This window comes from Poromitra crassiceps, assembly GCF_964638095.1.
Source record: "Poromitra crassiceps genome assembly, chromosome: 8".
Classification (NCBI taxonomy): Eukaryota; Metazoa; Chordata; class Actinopteri; order Beryciformes; family Melamphaidae; genus Poromitra; species Poromitra crassiceps.
The window spans coordinates 6464517-6486312 of NC_139629.1; positions in this window are offsets into that span (position 1 = coordinate 6464517).

The window sequence follows — 21796 nt, forward strand, 5'->3', positions numbered from 1 at the left end:
TCGGGCTTTCCAGAAAGCTCTCAGCTTCTCAGCAAGCGCTGAGAATGCAGCGCTGCGCTCGAGCTGCGTGTCGGGCTTTCCAGAAAGCTCTCAGCTTCTCAGCAAGCGCCAGGATTGGCCAATGTCAACTTCAGTCTCCAGAATGATCCAATCAAATCACCCGCACGTTCTTGCGGTCCCGCCTTACAGTAGTGTTTCAACTGACTCTACCAGAATGCCATGGCAGTCGGACTTATAGTACTATTATTATTATATTATCATACTTGGAAACCGTTTTATAAAAGCAATATAGCACTCGAGCAGCGTGTGTTGTGGCATATATCCCGCTGCTCAGCAGTTATCCCACTCGGCCTGCGGCCTCGTGGGATAACAGCTGATCAGCGGGATATATTTGCCACAACACACTAGCTCTCATGCTATATTGCTTAATTATACTTCCATCATGTACAGTTTGCTGGAGGAGGTGATGCCCTCTAAGCAAGAAGAGATGTCCAACTCATCATTAGTATAGTCTGTCACAAATGTTGGAAAACCATATCCGCCATGAGCATCCAACAAACCGACAGTGACACAGTCACAAAACAGGTCCTGATTGAGCTCAGGAGGAGGATAACTCTTGACAGGCAGCAGACATTCCCCTGGCATGTACTGGACATTTTATTTTGCCTTTAATTGTATTCATGATGTATTGATGTGATGCATTTTTGTTAGCCTTGACCCTCGATCATGTAAGCATCTTTTTGTGCCTTTGTATTGTGATTTGTTGTGTTTTTGTATTTTTTGTTAAACCCTCTGAACCTTTTTGATATAAAGACGTTTAAAAAAGTAAAAGCTATATTAAACTTAAAAAAAGACAAATGGAGGATTGTTAGTTTATGAGCAACTTCAGAGAAAACAGTACAGGATGAAGTATATTGGTAGCCTATTATATGATTGTGATTATTTGACCATACGCTATCCGGAATTGGAGACCCTGACACTAGTAACCAGAGGCAGTTGCCCGACGTGCCCGATTATGCAGTCCGCGCCTGAATGGAGATGTCGGGACTCTTCTATCTACGATTAACGTTAATTTTGTGCAGCTGGTATTCTCTCTCCCCGACTCTATCACACGGGTGTGAGGCATTGCTATCTGAGGATTGATTGCTCCTGATTGGTTGGCTGAATCACCTGGTTGGGGGGTGAGCTCTGATATTTGATCCCTCCCCAGTCACTGGCTTTACACCAGCTCAGCAAGATGAACAGATCATCATCACGGCAGTGGCACACTGACAAAAGAAAGTTTAGGACGGAGTGGCAAGACGAGTATTTTTTTACCGAAGTAAATTCAACAGCGGTTTGTCTCATTTGCAGACAGAGAGTGGCTGTTTTGAAAGAGTACAATATACGTCGCCACTACAAAACTGATTTTCAAAGTACCTTGAGGATTTTTCAAGTTGTGAATTACGGTAAGTCAGATTTCTCTCTTGATTACAAAGGTGGAAAATACAACAGTTTTTAACTGGGTGTTTACTGATTAAATGTTTAAGCTCCCCACAAATGCAGATGTTTTTTTAAATATATATAACCAATTGCAAATTATTACAATTACCAAACAGATAAAAAGTAGATTATTATATTGAAATGTTATTTTAGATTTAGAATGTAAATTTTCTATAAAACACAATACATTTTAATGTAATTCCACACATGGCCGTAACTAGCTATGAGAAGGGGAGGTCCGGACCTCCCCTAATATTTCAGAGGAATTTTTTTTTTTTTTTTTTTTTTTTTTTTTTTATAAAACAATCTGCATGGAAAAGCATGAAAAACACGGGATCGCTTTTATTTTGAAACGAAAGGCAGGTCAGGCAGGAAGTCATCTGACGCCGCGTCCGCGGTAACTTGACAACATAATATATTTTATTTTATTTTTCAATCGTTCCTATCAGGAATAAATAAATGTCCCTCTGTATGTTTTTTTTATTATCGATGATGACTTTGTGTGTTGTGTACGGCTTGGGTTGTGTACCTGTGTTTGTAGGTGTCATTTTGATATGAATTTGGCTAAAACAGTTTGTGTTTGTTAGTTACAATTATGTTGACAGGAGAGCTGAGCAGGTGGTGACATGAAAGAGAATATACTGAATAATGACATCACAACAGTATAATCCTAATGTTGATTTAAAATGATATATTACTCTAAATATGGCTAAAAAAGGGGGAAAAAAACCCTCAAATTTTTTTCGGCGGCACCCTTGCGGGCGCCACCGAATCCGCCTCCCTTGCTGGACATCCCCTATTTCGGGACCCTGGTTACGGCCCTGATTCCACAACGTTTATTTTTGGCCCTCGGCCCTCCACCCAGATTGAGTTTTGGCCCTTCATGGGAAATAATTTGGGCACCCCTGGTCTAAATCAAAGTGTGGCAGTATCCCATCCCCAGTAACTAGGATGCTGTAGATTCACACTATTAGCCAAAGTTAATTTCATCATCTCCTCCCCTGCCAGTCACTAAGAAGATATGTAAGTACAAGGAGGCAAGCAGTTTACTAAGTCGTGTTACATGATTTCTGTGGAAAGAACATTCTCAAACCTTCAAAACTTCAAACCCACTGCCACTCAAGGCTTTAAGGGTAAAATGTAAAACACTTCACTTCACTGCAATACACAGTGTCACTGAATCAGAACAGGTGACCTTGAAACACAAAATGGATGATATTAAACAACATAGGCTGTGCAGCAGTGTTAATTTTGGCAGCTATTTTAGATTGAGTCATATTCTTTAGTCAAAATATTTTAGTAATTTCTATCCTTGATAGTTTTAGTCTAGTTTTAGTCGACGACAAGTAACGCAAAACATTTTAGTCCAGTTTTAGTCGACGAAAAATCATAACATTTTAGTCAACTTTTAGTCATTGCTTCTAGTCTAAATGGTTTCTGTCTTTAAACTAATTAAATTAGGCCAATACAGCCATTGGAAATTGGAATCAAGGTTAACAGGTTGTATCCAGTGTTGAAATTCGTAAAGCAACATTAAACTCTTAACACTTGACTTTTACTTGTGTAATATCCAGGGGCCGGTTGCACCAACTGGTCTTACGACTGGTCTTAAGCTAAGTCGGTCGTAACTTTACGACCTAACAGCTACGCCGGCTAAGACCGGGCGTAAATATTACGCCTAGTCCAGAGCAGGCGTAAGGTGCAGTCATGGGTGCAGTATAGACGGTTTTCACCTGTGTTTTGCGCAATAGCTACAACCCCTCAGCACTCTGGCTGTATTCAGACCCGAGTTATAAACTGGAAACCGCAGTACGTTATAAACGTTATAAATATAGTCACGTTATAAACAACTAACCAATGCTGGGGGTCCGTATGGAAAGTGGAAATCGAAATGGTTAAAAGTTAAATCAATTTGGTCATTCAGTGGCGTTTTACTGCCATGTAAAGTAACGACAAGTAACAGTTAGCCGCTAACATTAGCCACACTATTACAGCTGATTACCCATCAGCGGAGCATCATTTGACGTCAGCACACTCTTCTAAACAGGTCGCGTGCTGCATTCCAGTCGGCATTCCCATGCTTTCACATGGACGCGCATCGCTACGACCGGCGTAGTTAAGACCAGACGTAAGCCCTGTTGGTGCAACAGGCATAAGTCCACTCTAAAGACTGGTCTTAACTAAGACCGACGTAGGAGTTACGACCAGGCATAGTTAAGACCAGTTGGTGCAACTGGCCCCAGATTCCTTATCAGTTTGATAGCTCTAGCCTAGACTATCCCATCAGTGTTAATTTTGGCAGCTATTTTAGATTTAGTTTTAGTCTTTAGACTAAAATGCTTATTAGTTTTAGTCACATTTTAGTCATTTGTATCCTTCATAGTTTTTATCAGTGAAAATAGGTAGTCGACGAACATTTTTCGTCATAGTTTTCGTCGATGAAATTAACACTGCTGTGCAGGTGTGTGCAGTGCAATCCATCTTGATGCTGTCACAGGGTTTACAAGGCAGGCCCACAATGCAGCACACAGCGGGCAACTTTGTAGCACCACAACGTTTCACTGAAGATGACGACCACATCATTGAGCCATGACACAGTGACGCTAACGAGCTGGGCATCATTGAGCCATGAGACAGTGAAGCTAACGAGCTGGGCATCATTGAGCCATGACACAATGACGCTAAAGAGCTGGGCATCATTGAGCCACGACACAGTGAAGCTAACACGCTGGGCACCAGTGAGCCATGACACAGTGAAGCTAAAGAGCTGGGCATCATTGAGCCATGACACAGTGAAGCTAAAGAGCTGGGCATCATTGAGCCATGACACAGTGAAGCTAACAAGCTGGGCATCATTGAGCCACGACACAGTGATGCTAACGAGCTGGGCACCAGTGAGCCATGACACAGTGAAGCTAACGAGCTGGGCATCATTGAGCCATGACACAGTGAAGCTAAAGAGCTGGGCATCATTGAGCCATGACACAGTGAAGCTAAAGAGCTGGGCCTCATTGAGCCATGAGACAGTGAAGCTAATGAGCTGGGCATCATTGAGCCATGACACAATGACGCTAAAGAGCTGGGCATCATTGAGCCACGACACAGTGAAGCTAACAAGCTGGGCACCAGTGAGCCATGACACAGTGAAGCTAAAGAGCTGGGCATCATTGAGCCATGACACAGTGAAGCTAACAAGCTGGGCATCATTGAGCCATGACACAGTGAAGCTAACAAGCTGGGCATCATTGAGCCACGACACAGTGATGCTAACGAGCTGGGCACCAGTAAGCCATGACACAGTGAAGCTAAAGAGCTGGGCATCATTGAGCCATGACACAGTGAAGCTAAAGAGCTGGGCATCATTGAGCCATGACACAGTGAAGCTAAAGAACTGGGCATCATTGAGCCATGACACAGTGAAGCTAAAGAGCTGGGCATCATTGAGCCATGACACAGTGAAGCTAAAGAGCTGGGCATCATTGAGCCATGACACAGTGACGCTAAAGAGCTGGGCATCATTGAACCATGACACAGTGAAGCTAAAGAGCTGGGCATCATTGAGCCATGACACAGTGAAGCTAACGAGCTGGGCATCATTGAGCCATGACACAGTGAAGCTAACGAGCTGGGCATCATTGAGCCATGACACAGTGACGCTAAAGAGCTGGGCATCATTGAGCATGACACAGTGATGCTAAAGAGCTGGGCATCATTGAGCCATGACACAGTGAAGCTAAAGAGCTGGGCATCATTGAGCCATGACACAGTGAAGCTAAAGAGCTGGGCATCATTGAGCCATGACACAGTGAAGCTAACGAGCTGGGCATCATTGAGCCATGACACAGTGAAGCTAAAGAGCTGGGCATCATTGAGCCATGACACAGTGACGCTAAAGAGCTGGGCATCATTGAGCCATGACACAGTGAAGCTAAAGAGCTGGGCATCATTGAGCCATGACACAGTGACGCTAAAGAGCTGGGCATCATTGAGCCATGACACAGTGAAGCTAAAGAGCTGGGCATCATTGAGCCATGACACAGTGAAGCTAATGAGCTGGGCATCATTGAGCCATGACACAGTGAAGCTAAAGAGCTGGGCATCATTGAGCCATGACACAGTGAAGCTAAAGAGCTGGGCATCATTGAGCCATGACACAGTGATGCTAAAGAGCTGGGCATCATTGAGCCATGACACAGTGATGCTAAAGAGCTAGGCACCAGTGAGAAGGCATTGATTGCTTTGCTGGCCGAGTTTGAGTGCAGCATGACAGAAATCAATGTGGAGACACAGTAAGGTGTGTGGGGGGGGGGGGGGGTAGATTGAGAATGGACAGAGATACTGTAGAAGGAAATCATACTGTACTGTACGTATCACTGTATTGTATGTATGTGAAAGACACAGGGCCGGAGGACAAGGGAGAAAGGAAGCTAGAGGCAGATCAGGAGATGTTATTGATGAAGACACTGCAGTGGTCATATTTCACACTGCCTCATACACAGCCAGGCTGCGTCAACATGGCCTCGTACACAGCCAGGCTGCGTCAACATAAGCAATGATAAGCAATGCATTGTTGACCTTTTCAATGAACATTTTGTTTCTGCTTGGTATTTGTTTGACCGTACATACCCTGGTTTTAACTCTAGTGCCGTAAGCCCTCCCTCCTACTGCTGATGGCACTTTAGATTCTGGTTTTGTTTTTGAGTGCATTTCTACAGCTGATGTCCTCAAGGCTCTTAAAGCCATAGACCCCAAAAAGCCATCAGGCCCTGACCCTTATTTATTAAGACTTTCAGCAGAGCTGATAGCTGAGCCCGTGGCTCACATTTTTAACATTTCACTCTCTACAAATACATCCCTAAAATTGGGAAGGAGGCCTATGTTTTACCCCTTTTTAAAGGGGGAGACTGCACTGACCTTGAAAACTATCGTCCTATTTGTAAGCTTTCGGTGGTTGCTAAGATCATGGAATCATGGAATGGTAAATGCCCAGTTTTTAGGCTGCGTCAGCATCGCCTCAGGCTAGCAGAGAGACCATCCATTACGCTGCCCAGCCTCTCATTCTTGCAGAGCCGACACAAAATCCTGCTCGACCACCTTAGCAAACCATTGTTTGTCTGCCACGTTGTCTCTCGCGGGGCAAAAATAAATGCTGCCATCCCAGTCTGTTTCTCCAAGTGTGGAGCTTGTATCATTTTATATTTCTCTCTGTGATCTGGGGCTTGCTGCCATCGATTCGTCATGGCGATGAGGGAAACAGACGATGTGGCTGTTGCTAAGCAACACACCCACACCTTACTACTCCTCTGCCTTCCTCTCCAGACTCCACCAGCCTTACCAAAGATGACGCCACAATATCCCCCTCCCAAATATCACAACTTTTCTACACCTCCACCACCTCCATCCTCACCTCCTCCATCACCGTCTGGTATGCTGCTGCTGCTGCCCTCAAGGACATCTCCAGACTGCTGCGCATCATCCCCTGTGCTGAAAAGGTGGTCGGATGCAGCCTGCCATCCCTTGAGGACCTGCACACCGCCAGGACGCTGAAGCAGTCTCAGAAAATCATGGCCGACCCCTTCCACCCAGGCCACAAACTCTTTGATGCTCTGCCCCTTGCAGACTTGGAGACTGAGGTCTGGCAGAACCAGGATCTCACATCACAAGGATAGCTTCTTCCCAACTGCCATCCACCTCTCCAACAAGACCCGACAGCCCCCATGAATAAGGACTTTATCACCCCACCCCCGAGCACAGCCGGATAGTTAACAGGGCAAGGTCCCCCCCACTGACATGATCCTGCCCCCCCCTTCCCCAATTTTTGTGATTGTTTTGTGATTGTTTTCTATATAGATTTTGCCTTCTGCTATTGATTGACTGCTACGCTGCATACTTGCACTAAGACAAATTCCTCATTTGTATTCTGATTACTTACGGTGTCTATTAAAGTGAATCTTGAAACTTATATACTGTGTATATATATGACGCCACAATATCCCCATCCCAAATATCACAACAGTACACAACCAGATAATGGTGTAAACAGATCTAGCATCATGATGTTGCTGATAGTGTGAGTATCAAGTGTCCCTATGGCAAACATCAGAACCATCATTTTAATGTGGAAAAATAAGGCTGTAACTTTTCATTTGCAGAATAGAGTCTACCACCTTTTTAGGCTGACACAAACCTATGATATAAATCAATAGTATACATCATATCACACTGATGAAAGTTATAAGATGACTGGGTCTGTAAAAAGCATTAAGGTTTTGTGAAAGTATAATTGCAATTTCATGCTTAAAGGTCCAATCCGTAAGTTCTAACTATTACTGACACCGGTGGCCATTAGGGGAACTGCAGGTAGCATGTGTGTGAGCTGGCACGCGTGCACTGTATTCGCACGCGCCCAGCAGCTGCCTGGCTAAACACAATGAATGACAGCAGAGGTGTTGGTTGCTTTGTAACGTTATCTGATAAAAGTCACCTGAAAACGGCAACCTGGACAATTTATTGGCCAGATCAGCCTCAAGACGGCCGGGAAGGATTCTGAACGGATTAGCGGACTTCATTGTGGAATGTTTGGTCGTGTTTTGGCTTGCGTGGGTGCGGGGAAGTCATTAGCAAGAGCCAGGAAATAGCCTGCTCCCCGTACAGAGACTGTACGGGGAGAAGGCTATTTACTGGGGGTGATGGGAGCTAGACGCGACCAAACGGAACAGTCAAACAATGTTCCAGAAGCATAACAGTAGTAACGTTATTTACGACTGCCACATTATCCACACAAGACGGTAACGTTATTAGTGGAACTTCTGTGTGGTAATCGATTATCTATATTAGTTAGCAAGCAAGCTAACGTTATGATAGGCAGCCTCAGCAGCTAACTGTTAGCTGACCAAACGGAACAGATATGTTACTGCAGTCAGTCAAACAATGCTCCATGACCACAAGACGGTAACGTTATTAGCTTCTGGGTGGTAAATCCAAAGCCGCATTAGCAAGCAGCTAAGCTAACATTATATAGCCGGGCCAAAACCACAATATCATCACAGCAGCTAAAAATACGTAACGTAGCCTTCTTCTTCGTTGGTGTTTAATAATGGCTGGCTGAAGCGCTGGGAGGCGAGCCTTTCTTCTTCATTGGTGTTTAATAATGGCTGAAGCGCTTGGAGGCAAGAGGCAGGCTCGAGAACGCGCAGAATGTCACATCCAATTTTCCTGGAAATCTCTACCCGTGATGAGGAGAATCACACAGGCATCGCTTTCGAATGGCTGAACGCAGAGAGACGTGGCTGGGCTAATTTTTTAAGTTAACACTTTGTGAACATTTATTTCCCCTCCGAACTTACGGATTGGACCTTTAACATGATAACAATGTGAAAGATGCATGGAAGTACATGTATGTGGGCGGTGATGCTGAAAGACAAATTTATTTTCGGATGAAAATGGAGCATAAATGAGCTCTTAGATTACAAGTTTTTTAGTTAACTGAAAATATTTTTACTTCAGCAGTACTGTACAAATATATACAACCTTTTTATAGCCCAAAATCCATTCAAAACCATGCTTAGCCATTATATCACATATTGCCAGCCATTGTACCGTAAAGGTATCGTTTCCAATCCAATAAATCACTATGTGAATAAAGCGTTGTGGGAGGGTGACGGTGCTTCAATGAAGAAAACACCACCCTCACCATTACCTGTGCCTACATGTGCAATGTATTTGGGGGGGGGTACAGTAGGTCAAGTCTGAGTACATTTGTTAATGTCTTGTCTTTAGGTAACATGACTGCTAACTACTTACAATGCTCTACTAAATACAGTACATGTGTTTACCACAAAACAGGGATGGCTAGCTGATCAGATACTGTGGTTAGCTAGCTAACAAGCTGTCATTATCTAAACACTAAATCAATCAGATCAGTGATGAGGGGATCACTTCACAGGTACTGTTAACCAAGAGCAGAGGACCTAGCTCCATTATGGCTGCCACAGGGTGTGTGATGTCACCTGAGAACTCTATCAGACTCCAATTAGGCTACTATACAATCATAGGACGCACATTCAGTGAAACATCCAGTGTTGTAGTCAAGTCAATATATCTTGAGTCTAATTAAGTCAAGTCTCAAGGCCCCAATGTTCGAGTCTGAGTCACCAAAGAAGAGTCCGAGTCGAGTCCCCATTACCCGAGTCTGAGTCGGGAGTTACTGAACATGAGCGTGAATCCACATATAAGTGGCACACACCTGCCTGCCCTTGCACGAAATTGAATCATGTCCCCATATAAAAATAGCTATCAATATCTTATACCAAATTATTAGGGCCTATTACAAAAAACAGCAACAACAAAAAACAGTCTTTATCAATTAACAAGTCCGAGTCTTCGTCTCCAACCTCCAAGTCCGAATGAGTGAATGTTTGAGTCCAAGTCCAAGTCATCAGTGCTCAAGTTCAAGTCGAGCCATGAGTCCTGAAAATCTATCAAGGACTTGACAGAACAAGACTACAACCCTGCACACACGGTATAAGTAAAGCCCATGGCACACCAATCAAACTACAAACACAGATGTTTGTTTGGTGTGCTATGGCTGTCTGGCCTTGTTTGGAGATGTTTACAGATGTTTGGTCAGATTCCACATGTTCAATCCTTGTTTGTCCGTGTTTAGCCCATGGCACACCAATCAAACATTCTCCAACAATTGCCATTGGCAGTTGTTGGATAATGTTTGATTGGTGTGCCATGGGCTTAATTGATATTCCGAGTCCTACTGATTTGTACCTGTGTGCTCCTGATCCATCCACAGCAGCACCCCGGGCGGCTTGACCCCGGCCAGGGCACCACTCCTCTGCTCCGCTCCCCGTCTCCCTCCGCTGCCCCAATTACGGTTCGTATGTGCCTGTCTGTGAGGTGTGGGGGTCAGTGTTTTTGTGTGTCAAGGGGCAACCTCCGCAGCTGAAAAATGAAGCCAATGCCGAAGTGCGTAAAGACGGCATTCTTTCTAATGGCCTGCAGGTGGCGACTCCACCGATTGTATAGAAGTCAATGGGAAAATGACCCTACTTCTCACCTCATTCATGACCTCAGTAAACACGTCCCTAATGAGTTTATGGTATCGATCGCTAGTTTCAAGTTTTCTTCAATACAGCATGATGTTCATTTAGTAAGTTATGGTCTCATTTAAAGTAAAATAGATGATAAAGCAGACTATGCGTTGGGGCACAATTGACATGTCGCCTGTCCAATGATCACGTAGCTTGTCGATCGCGGACCGATAGCAGGCGGTCCTGCAGCTCTAGCTCCATAGCTGCTTCTGGCTCCAAAAAAATAAACAAGATAATGACAGTCAAAATGCCAAACTCGAGGCTTCAAAACAAGAAACCAATGGGTGACATTGCAGTTGCCGCGTCCATACTTCCACACAGTCTCTGGTGCGTGGACGGCTGCGTGCTCTACTGGAAGGCCAGCAGGAACATGAGCACCACATTGATGATGACGAGCAGCATCATTATGAGGAATACCACCACCTTCTGGGTCTCTGGGTGGAGGTTGCAGCGCAGCAGGGTGTTGAGGAGGCCTGCCCTCTGACGCCCCCCGGAACCCCCGCCCGAGCCCCGCGCCATCAGGCCAGACACCTCCTCCTCTCCCCCCTCCTCCTCCTCCTCTGAGCCCCCCCGGCCTCCGCCCCGGCCCCTCCCTCTCCCTCGCCGCTCCCTCAGCGCTGAGCCGCCACACCAGACTGCCCGCTCCCCCCGGCCGCCGTTCTCTAGCGTCCGCCTCCTCCGCTCGGCTCCTCCGGCGGCCGCCTCCTCGACCGGGTCCTCTCCCGCAGCCACTTTGCCGATGCCCCGTTTGGCCCCGGCCCGCCTTGGAGGCTGGGTGGTGCGCGTTCGTGTCAGCGTGCGTCTGGTGTGGAGCTATTTCCTTTTCCGTCTTTTACGCCCCTTTCTCCTCTGTTCAGACTCGGGCCCCCTTTCTTCTCTCACTTGCCTTTCTTCTGGCCTTTTTGTTCGTCGTCACTCTTTCTCTCTCTCGGTCGGCTGCTGTCAGGACGAGAGGCGGAGGAGAGGATGCTGCGTCTCTCCCGTTCTATTCTCCATGCTCGGCCCTCCCCCTCTTCTGTTCTCTCCTCTTGTTCTCTGCTCCGTTCTCCCCTCTCTCTCGTTGGCATCAGCCTGCGTATGCACACGGCCGTTTCTCTCCCACTCAGACCGGCCGACCGGCCATTTGTTCTTCTATATTAGCCCCTTTCTGTCGCTCCGCTCTCCCCCTCCCTGAGTATGCTCCAGCTAAAATGGTGCTCGGTGCTCTGCTGTTGTCTCAGCCCTCCATCTAACTACCAGGATCGCCCTCTCTTTTCTCTCTCCTTCCCTTTTTTGTGTGCACCCACCCTCACACAGCCGGCAGCCAATCAGGATGCAGAGTATGTCAGCGTATCCTGGATACGGGAGTGGTTGAGGCAAGGGCCCTAGCAACGCCAGGGAGGGTGGGAGAGGGGAGGGGAGGGAGAGATGAGAGGCCATGCAGAATAATGGACTACTCCCAAGGGAAATGTGTTTGCCTGAGTGCCTGCAGCCATTCGTTTGCGTGAACATATATTTAATGCGTCCGTGCGTGCAAATTTCCGTCTGCATATTTTTTACCATATTTTCTGGGTCTTCCCCTTCTGCCTCAGGTATACTTGATCTTCATCTGCAGAATAAAGCTGTTATACATGGATTAGCAGTATTATTTTCCTGTGATTATATCATACATACCGCCATTTTAGCCAATTAGATTGTTGTGTGGCTGACCTTGGTGAAAGCATTGAATCGTTATTGTTGTTTCCCCCCGTGCGTGGGTCTCCACCTCTCTATGTGACTGACCTCAATATGCAGGTGGAAGCAACATGTCTACACCATGCTAGCTTCACATTCAATCAGGCAGGCATGTGTACACACCCCACGGTAATAAGAATCAGGCATATGTAAACACCCCATGGTAATAAGAATCAGGCATGTGTAAACACCCCATGGTAATAAGAATCAGGCATATGTACACACCCCATGGTAATAAGAATCAGGCATGTGTAAACACCCCATGGTAATAAGAATCAGGCATATGTACACACCCCATGGTAATAAGAATCAGGCATGTGTACACACCCCACAGTAATGAGAATCAGGCATATGTACACACCCCATGGTAATGAGAATCAGGCATATGTACACACCCCATGGTAATAAGAATCAGGCATGTGTAAACACCCCATGGTAATAAGAATCAGGCATATGTACACACCCCATGGTAATAAGAATCAGGCATGTGTACACACCCCACAGTAATGAGAATCAGGCATATGTACACACCCCATGGTAATAAGAATCAGGCATGTGTAAACACCCCATGGTAATAAGAATCAGGCATATGTACACACCCCATGGTAATAAGAATCAGGCATGTGTAAACACCCCATGGTAATAAGAATCAGGCATATGTACACAGCCCATGGTAATAAGAATCAGGCATGTGTAAACACCCCATGGTAATAAGAATCAGGCATGTGTACACAGCCCATGGTAATAAGGATCAGGCATGTGTAAACACCCCATGGTAATAAGAATCAGGCATGTGTACACAGCCCATGGTAATAAGGATCAGGCATGTGTACACAGCCCATGGTAATAAGGATCAGGCATGTGTAAACACCCCATGGTAATAAGGATCAGGCATGTGTACACACCCCATGGTAATAAGAATCAGGCATGTGTAAACACCCCATGGTAATAAGAATCAGGCATGTGTACACAGCCCATGGTAATAAGGATCAGGCATGTGTACACACCCCACAGTAATAAGAATCAAGCATGTGTACACAGCCCATGGTAATAAGGATCAGGCATATGTACACACCCCATGGTAATAAGAATCAGGCATGTGTACACAGCCCACAGTAATAAGAATCAGGCATGTGTACACAGCCCATGGTAATAAGGATCAGGCATGTGTACACAGCCCATGGTAATAAGGATCAGGCATGTGTACACAGCCCATGGTAATAAGAATCAGGCATGTGTACACACCCCATGGTAATAAGAATCAGGCATATGTACACAGCCCACAGTAATAAGAATCAGGCATGTGTACACAGCCCACAGTAATAAGAATCAGGCATGTGTACACAGCCCACAGTAATAAGAATCAGGCATGTGTACACAGCCCACAGTAATAAGAATCAGGCATGTGTACACAGCCCATGGTAATAAGGATCAGGCATGTGTACACACCCCATGGTAATAAGAATCAGGCATGTGTACGTCACACCCCACAGTAATAAGAATCAGGCATACAGTATGTACACACCCCATGGTAATAAGAATCAGGCATATGTACACACCCCATGGTAATAAGAATCAGGCATGTGTACGTCACACCCCACAGTAATAAGAATCAGGCATACAGTATGTACACACCCCATGGTAATAAGAATCAGGCATATGTACACACCCCATGGTAATAAGAATCAGGCATGTGTACGTGGAAGTTAAGGCCTTTAACGTAAAACCATCGATTATAGCGCCACCTTCAGGCCGATTCGAAAAATCTTTTTTGAGCAGCTACCTGCCAACAATATCTGTCATTGGGCCAAATCTCAGGTCTCTACCATTTACCAACTCACGGGAATTTGCGTTGAGGCAGATGAACAACGACAACAAGAATAATAAACCGGGTGAAAAACAATAGGGTTTCAGCCCCTTCAGGGCTTGAACCCCTAATTAGCAGTTAATATGGTCATGTGGCCATTGAATACTTGAAACTGGTGAGCGACACCCTAAACTCAAGGAAAGTGTTTACTGAGGTAATAAATCACTACTGTAACGTTTTTGTTTTGTGGAAATAAATTATCCACCAGTTGGTGAGGTCAAAGAGAGAAGTTGTCCCTCTCTTCCTGCCACTCTACACAATACACCAGTAGCCTATTTCCCATGAATTACCTAGGCTGTCTAATTTGTGGTAAAATGTGCCAGATAACTAGTAACCATTGTAAACTGCTTCTTTTTCAATTGTTTCAAAATCACAAAGTTCTTCATAGATCTAGCCTCTTAATTTTGCTCTCAAAGTGCACCAGATTTATGCATTTTACTGTAAAATGTACACAATTTTCTAAAAGCCGGAGGGGCACAGCCCCCCCTGGGTCCCCCTAGCGGACCAGAAAATGTCCTCGATTTTCATTTGAGAAATCTGGTCACCTTATTATAGTAGGTTCATTGTAGCTGCAGCTTTAACAAAAAAAAGTAGCAAAATCTTTGGGTGTGTTTTTATTATTCATTAAAATACCCAGCATTATATAAGAATTAAAATCTACCACTGCCAATATCAACATTCAGTTAGAAAAAGCATAAACAATGGTGTAGTGGTAAATACAGAGGTGTCTAAAATTAAATACAGAGGTGTCTAAAATTTGCAGTTTACCCACCTTGTTTCCCCTCATTGATTGATACAGTTGAAGTGTGAGGTAGCTTGTGGAAAACATTTCTCTGTTTGTATTTGATGGACTTTCATTAAGTGTTTAGACAGATTGCTTGTGTTTCCACCCTTACTAGCAAAAGATTTGTTGCACTTGTGACAACGAGCATTGTCAGCATAGACTCTAGTGAGGTAATCCACACTTTTGATCACTTCGTTCTCTTTGCCATCTCTCTTTGTTTTCACTGCGACTCGTCTGAGTCTCCCTGTGTTATTTGCGCCTGCCTGCCTTCAGCGTGTGTGTATGTGTGTGTGCTGTACACTGCCCCACCCCTCTTGACCCCAACAGGCTCCTCGCTGTTGTGTGTCTCGTCTGAGATGGAGAGAAAGCGAGCAGAAGAGATCTCTTTAAAATAAAAAATATATCGGCCATGTCTTACAGAGTTGGTGAGATAAAATGTACGAGATAACGTTTATGTAGCGATTAAAAATAGGAAATCTATTTTCTTAATTTCTCCAGTTAACACATTGAGTGCCACAGCGCTTCAGTAAAATTGTCTGCAGCCTGTGCCAGATTCACTTCCATTCAGTTGAAAACAGCTATAGAATTCTTTCTATTATGGCTATATTGACGGGGCTGGACTTTAATGAAACATTGAACACTCCTGCTTCTTCCAAAGAAATTTTTTTGTTTCTAGACAGTTCCATTATGAAATGGCAGCCTCTGAAAAAAGTGCACTTTCAAGGGTTTTCTGTCGTTTTTTTTTACTTTCCAAGATATAGTCACTTTTATGAATACCTTTTGCACTCTAATTTCGAGCACATTCACTGACTCTGGCTGGTGTTTTCTGATGTGGTGGCGTAGTGTGGTTTCTGTGCAGCCTGCGTGCCCCCCCCCCCCCTCTCCCCCCCCCCCCCCCCCCTCTCCACCTCTGAGCTGCGGGCTCCTCCCACACGCACAGAGTTTGTTTTCTCGACTCCGTTTTTGCCCCGGACAGATCCCAGCGCGCATCAAGGAAATGATGCACGCTGGCAAACGCGACTGAACGAAAAGGCTTGGCCGTTCGGCTTCAGATGCTGGCTTTCTGGCAGGAAATCGTGTGGAGATAGATAGAAGCATAAGAGCTCAGTTGTGAGCGCGGATGCAGCCGAGCCCACTCTCCGCTGCAGACAGAGCAATCTGTACCGGCTCTGGCTGAAGCATGCATCGGTTTCCTCTTTGATCACGGCTTTCTCCGCTTTCTCCTGCACAAAGTAAAGGATCTGAGGTGGGTGGCGCAGCTTCCGTGACGATGTTTAAGGTGGCGCCGTGTGATCCCTTGAAGGGATTCATGCTCACTGGCTAGGTACGACCTTAAACAGCAGAATTATGGAATAATATGAATTATGATTTTAGGACGTCCACAGACGTCCTTGGCACTCCTCGTTACTTTTTTTTAGGACGTGCACAGACGTCCTTGGCACTCAATGTGTTAAGATAAGATAACTGTTGTAGAAAGCAGTCTGTAATGGCCCACCATCAGGCCTGTTCTTGGGGCAATTGATGCCCACGAACCAACACGCCAACGACGTAATGACGATGACACCGCCGTGACATCATCAATGATGACGTCAGAGTTCACCTGTGAGGTCATCGGCGATGTCAGGCGGTCTAGGCTGACTGTGATGGCAGACGGGACCTTACGGGGTCACCGATGATGTCATACCTCCTCGGACGTTGTGACATCACCAACGATGTCATACACCAAATGTGGGGATATATATACAAGGTGTTCTGTGACGCTGTATCCTACTTCATATGTCTTACCTTCCTTCAACCGCGTCTGAGGACCGAAATCTCTGTGATTCTAACCGATCACGGCCCGTGAGCCCTCAACTACGATCCAGCACACTTCACACTTCACCCGAGGCAAGCCCACAAGCTTCCTTACAACTGTTAATTTTAGAGCTTATTGATAATCCGGTATTTACAAATGTATCCCTATCCCCCATCCCTAGGCATCACTGATGACATCAGTGATGATAGGATACTCCTTGGATGGGAGACTGGTGCTGGAAGTAGTGTTGGAGGACCAGTAGGAGGTGCTCTTCCTCTCTGGTCAGAATGGTCTGATAAATAATCTGGTGTGATGAATAATCTCCCCAATGCCCCAGAGCAGAGACATGGGGCCCTATCGTCATAAAAGCGGGAATTTAGCACTTGCGCATGTTTAGCGCCGAGCACAGCACAAATTGGGGGCATGCTCAAGCGCATTGGTATTCTCCCTGCCGTGCTAAATGCCTGTGCGCTCGGCGCACACTCGGAACAAAGCTTTAAATGGGCGTGTTTAAGTCCAGAATTATTCACAGGTGTGGCCATGCGCTGGCTGGGCGTTATATCAATCAAACCAATCAGATTCCCGTCTTGCATTCCCTTTAATACAGTTTGCTGTATTAAAGTTGACTGTATTGTAGTCATGCTGTAATTCTCTCCATGCGTAATTTGGACATCTCACAACAACCATCACATCATATACCTGTTAAAACATCTGTGATTTGCAGCTGACTGGGAAATAGAAACGGGGAAACGGAAATTTGATTGACAATAATATTGCAAGTAGGCTACAATGTCCAAGTTTTGAATTTCCCATTAAACCTTCTTTGTAGACTGAAAAACATTTATGGCAGTAACACGCACGCACGCACAAAGCGGATAGCGCTTGTACGATGAAAGGGCCCAGGGACTCTGGTTTGTGAGTGAGCGCCGTCCTTCGGATGAGACGTGTCCTGACTCTCTGTGGTCATTAAAGATTCCATCGGCACTCTTTGCAAGAGTAGGTAGGGGTGTAACCCCGGTGCCCTGAGAGGTGTAACCCCGGTGCCCTGGCTAAATTCCCAAACAGGCCTTCCTTCAATCATGGCCACCTAATCATCCCTCGTTACTTAATTGGCACATTCAGTCCTCAACTCCACCATGATAGCTGATGTGTGGTGAGCGTTCTGGCGTTTATGCATCACCCAGGTGGGTGCTACACATCGGTGGTGGATGAGTTGAGTTCCCTCCCCTGATATGTGAAGCTCTTTGAGTGTCTAGAAAGGCGCTATATAAATCCAATCTATTATATCTATAGAAATATATGTATTAATAAAACATACATATTTTTATATACTGTATACTAGAATTCTTGCACGCGCTCGATTCCTCGATTCGCACAGCAGGCGAGTGGCCTCGCCCGCCCTGCAGCTTGCCCACTGCGCGTTGCATACGCAGCTCGGCCGCTATGCGGCCTCACCTCTATGACAGCACTGATGACATCATCACGGATGACATCACTGATGGCATCATCACTGATGACGTCATCAATGATGACATCATCACTGAACTTTAACCTCAGCCAGGAAGGATGACATCACTGATGACATCATCACTGATTACATCACATCATTGGGTAATTAGGGCAATCACTGGCTCCATCAGGTCACCCGCACGGGTACACTTTACACCCCCTGAAAGTTACAGCCCGATCGCAAAACAGCATACACACGGCCTCGCCCGGCCTGCAGCTCGCCGACTGCGCGTCGCATAAACGCTACACAGCCTCGCCTGCTCTATGACATCACTGATGACATCATCACAGATGACGTCATCACTGAACGTATATAGCTTCAGCCAGGAAGGATGACATCACTGATGACATCACATCATTAGGTAATTAGGGAAATCACCTAATTAAAAAATCCGTACCTCGTTGATGGCCAGCTGCTCTCCTCCTCCTCCTCCCGGGTGTCCGAAGCGGTGTCCAGAGCCGCGGAACTCTTCGTACAGCAAGTCCTCCTCGCTGCCCAGATCGTCACACAGCCCTGACCTCTCCGACGCCCCATCAGGAACGACCAGCGCTGAGGGGAGAGAGGGACCAGAGAAAAGCTGGTTTATTGACTCAAAGTGTGCCGAGTTGTGAGTTTTCATCGACCCTGAAACTGCAGTTGCGTCACGGCTAGATTTACATTTTCTTTGCATTTCCCTGGAATTGTTTCCCAGAGCAGACTGCGGTTCAGTATCTTGCACAAGGACACATGGTTGTTGATGGATCTTATCTTATCTTGGAATAAAAACAAACAAACAGACAAACAAAACAAAACACGTATTCCTTCAATTATTAACAAATGCTACTTATTCCTTTAAAGAAAAGTCTTGTCTGATGCACAGTTGACTTCAGTACTGTTGACAAAATGTACTATTATTGTAAGTCGCTTTGGATAAAAGTGTCTGTTAAATAATGTAATGTAATGGATACACATTGCGGGCCCTATCAACGCAAAGGCGGTAATTTTGTGCTAGCGCCCGTTTTGCCGCGCAAAGCCCTAATTGTGGGCGTGTTGGCCCGCTGCGCTTCACGTCGTATCGCAAACCTCCATATAGGCGTGTTTATGCCCAAAAGTATGTTTGCAGGTGTGATCATGATTATGTCCGTCCCCCTTAAAAGCCACAGTGTCCTTCTCGCGTGCACAAGCAGCAGGACAGAGTGAGAGAGAGAAAGAGGGCGAGAGAAAAGATAGCCTAGATGGGGAGAGCGAGAGAGGGAGAGGGAGCGAGAGAGAGGGAGAGAGAGAGAGATGTGAGGCTGTCATCCATAGAAATCAAATAAAACGTGCTCATGCCCACCTGTGAATCACCTGTGTATTATTGTCATTTCACATGCTGAAGAAGGGCTTCTGCCTCATGTGACAAACAGCATCCCATTTACACGAAATTGACATGGTCTGCTCTACACATGATATTATACAGCAACATGACATATAATTATTTGGTCTTCTCTAGTGCCACATAGTGGACGCAGGAAGTAACATGTAACTCCTTTGTGCAGTGTCCAAAACGCATGAAATTTCAGAGCTGTGTCACCCGGGCGCCATTCAGCAACGAGGCCGCAGCTGTGGCAAACCCGGACATGCACAAAGGGGCGGGGGCCCGGCCATGACTTCATTGCTGCAGAGCAGCTATAATTTTGGTTGCTCTTTTGTTTTCCTGTTTTTGTTTTTTTCATTTTTTACTGTTGCTTTTCTTTTCCGTATTTATTGTTTGCTTGTTTATTTTCCCTTGTTTTGGTTTAAATTGTATTGTTTGTACAGATTATTATTAATATTGGCTTTATTTCTGAGGTAGAGACCCTGTATACACCCAGGGTTTCCTGTCTCTACCCACACATAATTTTGTCTGTTTCTGTTTTTAAATATGTGCAAATAACGAAATAACTAACTAAATAAATAAATATTATTATTATTATTATTTACATTACATTATGTCATTTGGCAGACGCTTTTATCCAAAGCGACTTACAATAACACATTTTTTGTCAGCAATAGAGCAATCAACTATGGAGCACAGTCTATGACAACTACAAATTCTGAAGGAACAGTGGTAGTTTTTTTTTTTTTTTTTTTTTTTTTTTATTATCATCCTGGATTTTAGTGGTAAGTGTTATTGTCCCATGATGGTCTTATTGCTGTTTCAGAGTCTTTTTCACCCTGATTAGTATCACATTATGGGAAACATTGAATAGGCCTACCCGCAATTGTTGGGATTTTTTGGTATGGAAATGATCAAATTGAAAGATATTGAATATCTGCAAAAATAATAGCTATCAGAATCTTCAAAACATCCATATTCTCTTCTCTTCCCTCCCATCCCATCTCTCACAGAAAGACACTTTGAAGTGACTGTGTGAACTCCAGAGTGCGGATGGTTACCTGGCTGCCAGGCTAAAAATAACTCGCTGTCACACCTCATCATTGCCGTCACCCTCGCCAACAGCTGTTCCTACGGAGGACGTCTCCGTGGTGACAAATCACCATGGAGAGGGAGACAGACGGGTATAATAAGAGGGGGTGTGGAGCACCTCGGGCGATGGGCGGCAGGTCGAGGGTGGGGGGAGGTGGATAGTGTGTGAAAAACAGAGCTTCCTTTTACACTTCACTTCACATGTGTCCTGTCTTCTCTCTTACTCCTGACATTTGCATGTAAACACATCATCTGCTACTATGAAGTGACATCACCGACATGACCGTGCAAGTTGCGGCTGTCACCCTCATGGGGGCAGTGTAGGACCCGCTGAATGGCGGCCATGTCATGAGGAGAGCTGGCAGGGCTCCAGGTATCCACTAGCCTTTATCCATCGGGAGTCTGCGAGCCAGCAGAAGGGATGAGAGGATAGACCATGGGGAGAGACATGACACGCATTCTCCAACGAGGCTGTGCTCGCCGCTGCCCCCAGGGGACAACAAAACCCAGTCTGCCACACCTCCAATTTCCCATAATGGCATATTCTCTTTTTGCCTTTACTGCATTTTGTCCCCAGATTTCACAGTTGTTTTGTCCCCAGATCACTCACTGAGATTGATTCAGCTCTATTCTGACATGCGGCTGAAAATGTCGATGATCGGAAAACAACAAAATGAATTTCTGGTGGGATGTTTAGATGTCCTTTTTTGATTGCATGGACTATGTTAGCCAAACTGTCACACTACGTTGTCAGCCCGCAGAGATGAGAGCAAAAGCAATCAGTGTCATCTATTGAATCGTCCCCGGTCCTTTCAGATAGCTGTCCTCCCCGTACCACTCGCGGATCTGAATACAGCGTTTACCATGGGTGGCGGTTGCCTCTCACTCGGCTGGCAAGCCTGTCCTTGAGACACACACGTGTGTGTGTTTGTGTGTGTGTGTGTGTGTGTGAGTGCCATTACTGCCATGGTTGAAACGATGACGGGGCCTACTGATGCTGATTGGATCACAATAGTAAGCCAGTGGGGATATGAGCTACATTAGTATAATAGAGAGACCAGAACACTGATTTAAATAGGTTGTGCTAAGCTGAGCTGAGAGAATGCGTGTGAGCGA